The sequence below is a fragment of the Scomber japonicus genome, chromosome 20, assembly GCF_027409825.1.
Source record: "Scomber japonicus isolate fScoJap1 chromosome 20, fScoJap1.pri, whole genome shotgun sequence".
In the NCBI taxonomy this organism is placed as follows: domain Eukaryota; kingdom Metazoa; phylum Chordata; class Actinopteri; order Scombriformes; family Scombridae; genus Scomber; species Scomber japonicus.
In genome coordinates, this window is record NC_070597.1 from 5063908 (window position 1) to 5073030 (window position 9123).

A 9123-nucleotide genomic window follows, 5' to 3' on the forward strand; every position below is an offset into this window, starting at 1 on the left:
CTGCAGATGTCACATGACTTATGGTTAAAAATAATCAGACACATTTCTACAACTGGAGACACACATCTAAATATATCCTCAATAGAATAGCTTTACTCGTATATGTATTTTACTTGCAAATGGACACATATAAACAAAGACATGTTATTTATTATAATACAGTACATTATATAGCCTGAAGTATGTCTGCAGCCCTGTATTCATAGTTTAATTTACTTTTGGTATCAGGCTGTTTCTCATAGTTTGGGCTCAGCTGCTTACACTTAAATAGTTGAAAATGTGAATTATTGTTAATATTAAAGCATACAGTCATATTTTAGATGCATGGCTCCTATTTTATTTTTTTATTTTTTGGTGTTGTGAGCTCTATAAATGAAGAAATAGCTGCATATCATCATCACAGGTCACAGCAGTGGCATTCATTTCATTTCCTTTACTTGTTGTTCTCTCTCTGACTTTGAGAACACATTTGCATTTAGACGTCCTCTTCTTCTTCTTTTAACAGATATTAAAGTTTATCTGTTATTCATGTCGGAGCTTTTTATTAGTTTCTCTTTTAACTTCAGGTAGTCAGTGAAGTGTCTTCAGTCCTTCCTTCCTTCCTTTCTTCCTTCAGTCCGTCCTTCCTTCCTTCCTCCTTCCTTCCTTTCCTCTCCCCTCCCTTCCTCCCTTCCTTCTTTCCTCCCTTCCTTCCTCCCTTCCTTCCTTCCTCCTTCCTTCCTTCCCTCCTACCTACCTTCCTCCTTTCCTTCTTTCCTCTGTCCTTCTTCCTTCTTTCCTCCCTTTTCCTTTCTCCCTTTCTCCCTCCCTCCTAACTTCCTTCCTTCTTTTCCTACCTTCCTCCTTTCCTTCTTCCTCCTTTCCTTCCTCCCTTCCATCTTTCCCTCCTTCCTTCCTTCCTTTCCTTCTTTCCTTCCTTCCTTCCTCCCTTCCTTCTTTCCTCCCTCCCTACTTGTCTCTTTCTTTCCTCCCCCCTACCTTCTTCCCTTCCTTCCTCCCTTCCTCTTTTCCTTTCTCCCTTTCTCCCTCCCTCCTACCTCCCTTCCTCCTTGAGTCTTCCTTCCCAGATTGCTTTTTAGTTATAATACCTATTCCAATATTAAAAATAACATTTATTTTGAGGCTTATTTGGCCCCATGCATCCCCTTAATCAATATAGAGAGCTGATGAGTGTAAAGTTAGTATGACAGATACATAAGGCCGCAATGCAAGGTTGAAAAAAATTAAAGAAAAATCAGACTTTTGTTTAAAGTTCAAGTTCAAGTTTATTTATTTGTCATTGAACTGTTTCTATTTAACCTTTGTTTTGACTGTTCCTTCCTTCCTTCCTTCCTTCCTTCCTTCCTTCCTTCCTTCCTTCCTTCCTTCCTTCCTTCCTTCCTTTCCTTCCTTATTCCTTCCTCCCTTCCTTCTTTCCTTCCTCCCTCCCTCCTTCTCTCTTTCTTTCCTCTGTCCTTCTTTCATACCTTCCTTCCTTCCTTTCTTCCCTTCTTCCTTCCCGCCTTCCTTCCTCCCTCCTTCCTTCCTTTCTTCCTCCCTCCCTCCTTTCCTTCCTTTCTCCCTCCCTCCTTTCCTTCCTTCTTCCTTCCTCTCTTCCTCCCTTCCTCCCTCCTTTCCTTTCTTCTTTCCTTTCCTTTCCTCCTTTCCTCCCTCCCTCCTTTCCTTCCTTCTTCCTCTCTTCCTCCCTCCCTTCCTTCCTTCCTTCCTTCCTTCCTTCCTTCCCTTCTTCCTTCCTTATGCCCTTCCCTCCTTCTTTCCTTTCCTTCCTTCCTTCTGTCCTTCTTTCCTCTCTGCCTTCCTTTCCTCCTTCTCTCTTTCCTTCTCCCCCCCCTCCTTCCTTCCTTCCTTCCTTCCTTCCTCCCTTCCTTCCTTCCTTCCTTCCTTCCTTCCTTCCTTCCTTCCTCCTTTCCTTCTTTCCTTCCTTCCTTGACTTGAGGACAACAGGAGGGTTAATATAAACAGCAGGAAAGAAGAATTGACACATTTCAGACCTGCTGCATCTGTGCATGCACCAACATTACACCTACTCTCTCCCAAAATATCATCTTTCATCATCACTTTGTGGCCTTCAGAATTATCCTTGAGACCCATATTGTGGTGTCTCTTATCCAAGCAGCATCTACCGCAGCTTACCACCTTAAACCACACCAACGCCAACTAGATGCCACCTACAAAAAAACTGCAGAGTGGACAAGTTTAGTAAATGGTGCTGCAGAGTAAAAAAAAAAATCTTCATCATCTGAGAGGAGGAAGATGAGGAAGAGTCATTGGAGCCAGTTTGAAGCCCAGAGTTGCTACTTATGGTCAGCGCCATTTTTTCCCCATTTTTGGAGCCAGCACCTCCCAAATAAAGAGGAAGTGTTTTGACTGTTCCTTCTTTCTTTCTGTCATCCCTCCCTTCCTTCCTCATTCCTTTCCTTGCTTCCTTCCTTCTGTCCCCTCCCTTCCTTCCTCCTTCCTTTCCTTGCTTCCTTCCTTCTGTCCTTCTTTCCTTCCCTCCTTCCTCCCTTCCTTCTGTCCTTCCTTCCTTCCTCTTTTCCTTTCTCCCTCCCTCCCTCCTCCTTTCCTCCGTCTGTCCTTCCTTCCCTCCTTCCGTCCTTCCTTCCTTCCTTTCTTCTTTCCTCCCTCCCTCCCGCCTTGCTTCCTCCCTCCCTCCTTTCCTTCCTTCCTTCCTTCTCCCTCCCTTCCTTTCCTCCGCCCTTCCTTCCTTCCCTCCTTCCGTCCTTCCTTCCTTCCTCTTTTTCTTTCTCCCTCCCCCCCTCCTCCTTTCCTCCGTCCTTCCTTCCCTCCTTCCGTCCTTCCTTCCCTCCTTCCTTCCTTTCTTCTTTCCTCCCTCCCTCTTAGCTTCCTTCCTCCCTCCTTTCCTTCCTTCCTTCCTTCTCCCTCCCTCCCTTCCTTCCTTCCTCCTTTCCTTCCTTCTTCCTCCCTTCCTGCTTTCCTTCCTTCTTTCTCCCTTCCAAATAAAGAGGAAGGTGCTGGCTCCCTCGGACTGAAGTGAACTTTAGTTAAATTGTGCTAACATGCAAATATCATAGTCAAGTCATAGTCACGTAACATTTAACTTACCGTAATATTGCAACTATACCGTGTGACTAAGTGTGAATGTCAGTCAGCACCCACACAGCAAACATCAAAGCTGCTATGAGTCTTCAAAGCTTATATAGGTGAATGACCACCACCACTAATAAGAGGGCTTAGAGACCGTAATGACTCTATAGTAATATTTATAGAGAGACATTTATGCTTCTTTTATTTTTAATTTGGAATGAGGGAGTTTTTGTAGCTGGCATCTAGTTGGCGTTGGTGTGGTTTAAGGTGGTGTAAGCTGCGGTAGATGCTGCTTGGATAAGAGACACCACAATATGGGTCTCAAGGATAATTCTGAAGGCCACAAAGTGATGATGAAAGATGATATTTTGGGAGAGAGTAGGTGTAATGTTGGTGCATGCACAGATGCAGCAGGTCTGAAATGTGTCAATTCTTCTTTCCTGCTGTTTATATTAACCCTCCTGTTGTCCTCAAGTCAAGGAAGGAAGAAGGACGGAAAGGAGGAAGGAAGGGAGGAAGAAGGAAGGAATAGAGGAAGGGAGGAAGGGAGAAGGAAGGAAGGAAGGAAGGAGGCGAGGAAGAAGGAAGGAAGGAAAGGAGGGAGGGAGGAAGGAAGGAAAGGAAGAAGGGAGGAAGAAGGAAGGAAAGGAAGAAGGAAGGATAAAAGGAAGGAAGGGAGGAAGAAGGAAGGAAAGGAGGAAGGGTGGAAGGAAGGAAGAAGGAAGGAAAGGAGGGAGGAAGGCAGGGAGGGCAGAAAGGTAAGAAGGAAAGAAGGACAGATGGACAGAAGGAAGGGAGGACGACACAAATGTTAAATACACTCTCCTTCCTCATCTTCCTCATCTTCCTCCTCTTCCTCTTCCTCTTCTTCTCCTCTTCCTCCTCTCAGATGATGAAGAGTTTTATTTTACTAAACTCATTGACGCTGCAGTTTAACATCCTCTGTGTCTGTGTCTCTCTGTTATTCTACTATAATACCTTAACAAATAAACTATGTGTCAACCCCACTCCATCCCTCCATCCCTCCATCCTACCCCTCCTCCTCTCCTCTCCTACCCCCCCCCACCCCCCCTCCCCCTCCACCCTCCACCCCATTGATGCCTCCTGCCCTCGGGGCTGCTAGCTGAAGCGCTGTGCTGTGAGCGAGTGCCATCAATATGGGTGAGTTACAGAGGTCACAGGTTCAAACGCAGTTCACCGCCTCACGCCGACACTAGTTCTAGCCTCTCTCTACCCGAGCAGATTACGTGTGTCGGAGTGTCAGAGTGTGTGTGTGTGTGTGTGTGTGTGTGTGTGTGTGTGTGTGTGTGTGTGTGTGTGTGTGTTGGGATGGATTACATGTGTGGCTTTGTGGCCATGTTGTTAGCGTGTTTGTCGTTGCAGGAGTTGTGTTTGTTATGTGTGTCATCATACTGACTGTGTGTTGGGTTTTTTTATTTTGCATGTTTACTCACTCAGCTTCACCACTGGGGGCTTCGATCTCTGTCCCGGGCCTTCTGCCAGCCCACATAATGAACACTGAACATGTCAGCTGGGATGTTGATGCTGATTCCTGGTTGGAGCTGCAGGTGATGAATCTGATCAGCTGGAAGAATCAATGTTAGAAAAAGTCTAATCTTGCAGTTAGTGTGTTTATCTAGTAAGCATACTGACTGCCTTCTTACCTTTCCTCCCTCCCTTCCTTCCTCCCCTCCTTTCCTTCCTTCCTTCCTTGCTTCACCCACATTGATGGCAGGAGGCAGAGGAGAGGAGGAGAGATAGATGGAGGGATGGAGTGGGGTTGATAGTTAGTTATTACAGTGGAATAATAGTAAGACAGAACTGAAATGCAGAGTGGACAAATTAGTAAATGCAGCTGTAGAGGAAAATAACTCTTCATCATCTGAGAGGAGGAAGAGGAAGAAGAGGAGGAAGAATAGGAAGAGGAGGAAGGAGAGTGTATTTAATCTTTGTGTCGTCCTCCCGGGTCAAATTGACCCTGTCTGTTTTGACTGTTCCTTCTTTCTTTCTGTCCTTCCTCCCTTCCTTCCTTCCGCCTGTCCTTCCTCCCTCTCTCTTTCCTCCCTTCCTTCCTCCTTTCCTTCCTTCTTCCTCCCTTCCTCCTTTCTATTTTTCTTCCTCCCTTCCTTCTTTCCTCCCTCCCTCTTAGCTTCCTTCCTCCCTCCTTTCCTTCCTTCCTTCTTCCTCCCTTGTTTCCTCCTTTCCTTCCTTCTTCCTCCCTTCTTTCCTCCAATTCTGAGTCTCAGCCAGTTAATTTGTGCTTATTCACATATTTTCTCACTTCTGATTCACTTTAAATTCAGGAAGTTGAGTCTAAGAGAAGGTGAAGAACTCCGCTGCCAAAGAAGTGTTGTTTATATTAAAGTTAAGTGGGGACATTTTTTTTTAGAAAGTAAGGACATTTTTGGGAAATGAGCATCTTTCTGAGACAGTGAGGACACATTCAAATATAAGAACACTTAGAAACTGATAACATCTGTTCACATTTAGGATATTATTGCCAATCTTTGCTTTGGAGGTTTGGAGGTTAGGACATCTTTAGGAAGGTGAGGACATCTTTAGAAAAGTGAGGACATCTTTAGGAAGGTGAGGACATCTTTAGGAAAGTGAGGACATCTTTAGGAAAGTGAGGACATCTTTAGAAAAGTGAGGACATCTTTAGGAAAGTGAGGACATCTTTAGAAAAGTGAGGACATCTTTAGGAAAGTGAGGACATCTTTAGAAAAGTGAGGACATCTTTAGGAAGGTGAGGACATCTTTAGGAAAGTGAGGACATCTTTAGAAAAGTGAGGACATCTTTAGGAAAGTGAGGACATCTTTAGGAAAGTGAGGACATCTTTAGAAAAGTGAAGACATCTTTAGGAAAGTGAGGACATCTTTAGGAAAGTGAAGACATCTTTAGGGAGGTGAGGACATCTTTAGGGAAGTGAGGACATCTTTAGAAAAGTGAGGACATCTTTAGAAAAGTGAGGACATCTTTAGGAAAGTGAAGACATCTTTAGGAAAGTGAGGACATCTTTAGAAAAGTGAGGACATCTTTAGGAAAGTGAAGACATCTTTAGGAAAGTGAGGACATCTTTAGGAAGGTGAGGACATCTTTAGGAAAGTGAGGACATCTTTAGGAAAGTGAGGACATCTTTAGGAAAGTGAGGACATCTTTAGGAAAGTGAGGACATCTTTAGGAAAGTGAGGACATCTTTATAGGAAAGTGAGGACATCTTTAGAAAAGTGAGGGCATCTTTAGGAAAGTGAGGACATCTTTAGGAAAGTGAGGACATCTTTATAGGACAGTGAGGACATCTTTAGGAAAGTGAGGACATCTTTATAGGACAGTGAGGACATCTTTAGGAAAGTGAGGACATCTTTAGGAAAGTGAAGACATCTTTATAGGAAAGTGAGGACATCTATAGAAAAGTGAGGACATCTTTAGGGAAGTGAGGACATCTTTAGGGAAGTGAAGACATCTTTAGGAAAGTGAGGACATCTTTAGGAAGGTGAGGACATCTTTAAAAAAGTGAAGACATCTTTATAGGAAAGTGAGGACATCTTTAGGAAAGTGAAGACATCTTTAGGAAAGTGAGGACATCTTTAGGAAAGTGAGGACATCTTTAGGAAGGTGAGGACATCTTTAGGAAAGTGAGGACATCTTTAGGAAAGTGAGGACATCTTTAGGAAAGTGAGGACATCTTTAGAAAAGTGAGGACATCTTTAGAAAAGTGAGGACATCTTTATAGGACAGTGAGGACATCTTTAGAAAAGTGAGGACGTCTTTAGGAAGTGAGGACATCTTTAGAAAAGTGAGGACATCTTTAGGAAAGTGAGGACATCTTTAGGAATGTGAGGACATCTTTAGAAAAGTGAGGACATCTTTAGGGAAGTGAAGACATCTTTAGGAAAGTGAGGACATCTTTAGGAAAGTGAGGACATCTTTAGGGAAGTGAGGACATCTTTAGGAAAGTGAGGACATCTTTAGGAAAGTGAGGACATCTTTAGGAAAGTGAGGACATCTTTAGAAAAGTGATAACATCTTTAGGAAAGTGAGGACATCTTTAGGAAAGTGAGGACATCTTTAGGAAAGTGAGGACATCTTTAGGAAAGTGAAGACATCTTAGGAAAGTGAGGACATCTTTAGAAAAGTGAGGACATCTTTAGGAAGGTGAGGACATCTTTAGGAAAGTGAAGACATCTTTAGGAAAGTGAGGACATCTTTAGGGAAGTGAGGACATCTTTAGAAAAGTGAGGACATCTTTAGGAAGGTGAGGACATCTTTATAGGAAAGTGAGGACATCTTTAGGAAAGTGAGGACATCTTTAGGAAAGTGAGGACATCTTTAGGAAAGTGAAGACATCTTTAGGAAAGTGAGGACATCTTTAGGAAAGTGAAGACATCTTTAGGAAAGTGAGGACATCTTTAGGAAAGTGAGGACATCTTTAGGAAGTGAGGACATCTTTAGGAAAGTGGGGACATCTTTAGGAAAGTGAGGACATCTTTAGGAAGTGAGGACATCTTTAGGAAAGTGAGGACATCTTTAGGAAAGTGAGGACATCTTTATAGGGAAGTGAGAACATCTTTATAGGAAAGTGAGGACATCTTTAGAAAAGTGAGGACATCTTTAGAAAAGTGAGGACATCTTTAGAAAAGTGAGGACATCTTTATAGGAAAGTGAGGACATCTTTAGGGAAGTGAAGACATCTTTAGGAAAGTGAAGACATCTTTAGGAAAGTGAGGACATCTTTAGAAAAGTGAGGACATCTTTAGGGAAGTGAGGACATCTTTAGGAAAGTGAGGACATCTTTAGGAAAGTAAGGACACTTTAGGAAAATGAGGACATTGTTGGACATGGAGGACATATTTGGGGGAGTGGGAGCATCTTTTGGATTTGGACATTAAGTGAATCCATTTTGATCAGAATGAGGAGAAGATTTCTTTGTTAGTGAGGACTTCTTTTAGAAAGTGAGGACATTGTTGGACATTGAGGACATATTTGGGGAGTTGGAGTTTTGGAGAAGGACATTGAGTGAGTCCATTTTGATCAGAATTAATTTTCTGAATTGAGAAAGACATTTTTGGACATAGAGAACATCTCTTTTGGACATTATTGCTCATTAACATTCATTTTTAAGCAGAAAGGACTTTTTTTTGTTGCCATATATGAGAACATTCAACCAGAAGTATAGAAACAGCTATAAAATGAGGTCATCTTTATACAATGAGGACTTTTGTGTAGGTCAGAAATTCATATTAAAGTCAATTAAAGTCACATTAAATGTAATGAAAAGTGAATTTCCTCAAACTAAAAAAGCAGCAGTTCACTTCCACATGGCTTCTGCTTTTCTTCCCAATTGATATTTGCTTGTTTTCTGTCTTTGAGATTTAATATATATATGAGTTAATGTTTATAGATAGATATATATGAGTTAATGTTTATAGATAGACTCTGCTGCTCCATTAAATGTGAAGACTACCATCAGCATGCAGCTATGAGTCCACCGCTCTGCTGCTGACTGAGCTCTGTGGTTTATGTGGTTTATGTGGCCATCTAGTGGGCTGACGAAACACATGGAAACAAAAACAACTGAGTGGAAAATTTTCTTTACCTTTAAAGGAACAAAAATTAAAATAGCTTTCTTACACAGTGATTGTAACTGCTGATATGTTGCCACTTCATTTATAAGAAGAAGAAGAAGAAGAAGAAGAAGAAGAAGAAGAAGAAGAAGAAGAAGAAGAAGAAGAAGAAGAAGAAGAAGAGGAGACAGTTTCTCTCATAAAAAGCTGCAGCTTCAGTTTCTGCTCAAATTAAAACATTTAAAATATCTCTCTCTCTCTCTCTCTCTCTCTCTCTCTCTCTCTCTCTCTCTCTCTCTCTCTCTCTCCCTCCCTATATATATATATATAGATATACACCGTTTTACCAGCAACCGCAGTATGTATGCTCTATTTAACTAAAATAAACACATAGGCATTTCTAGTTAGACTGTGCTTGTATTTCCTGGAAGGCTATGGACTTATGAATAAAGCCTCTTGTGTGCAATATGCAAAAGAAGACACAAAGGGAAACTTCCTCAATAGCTGTCA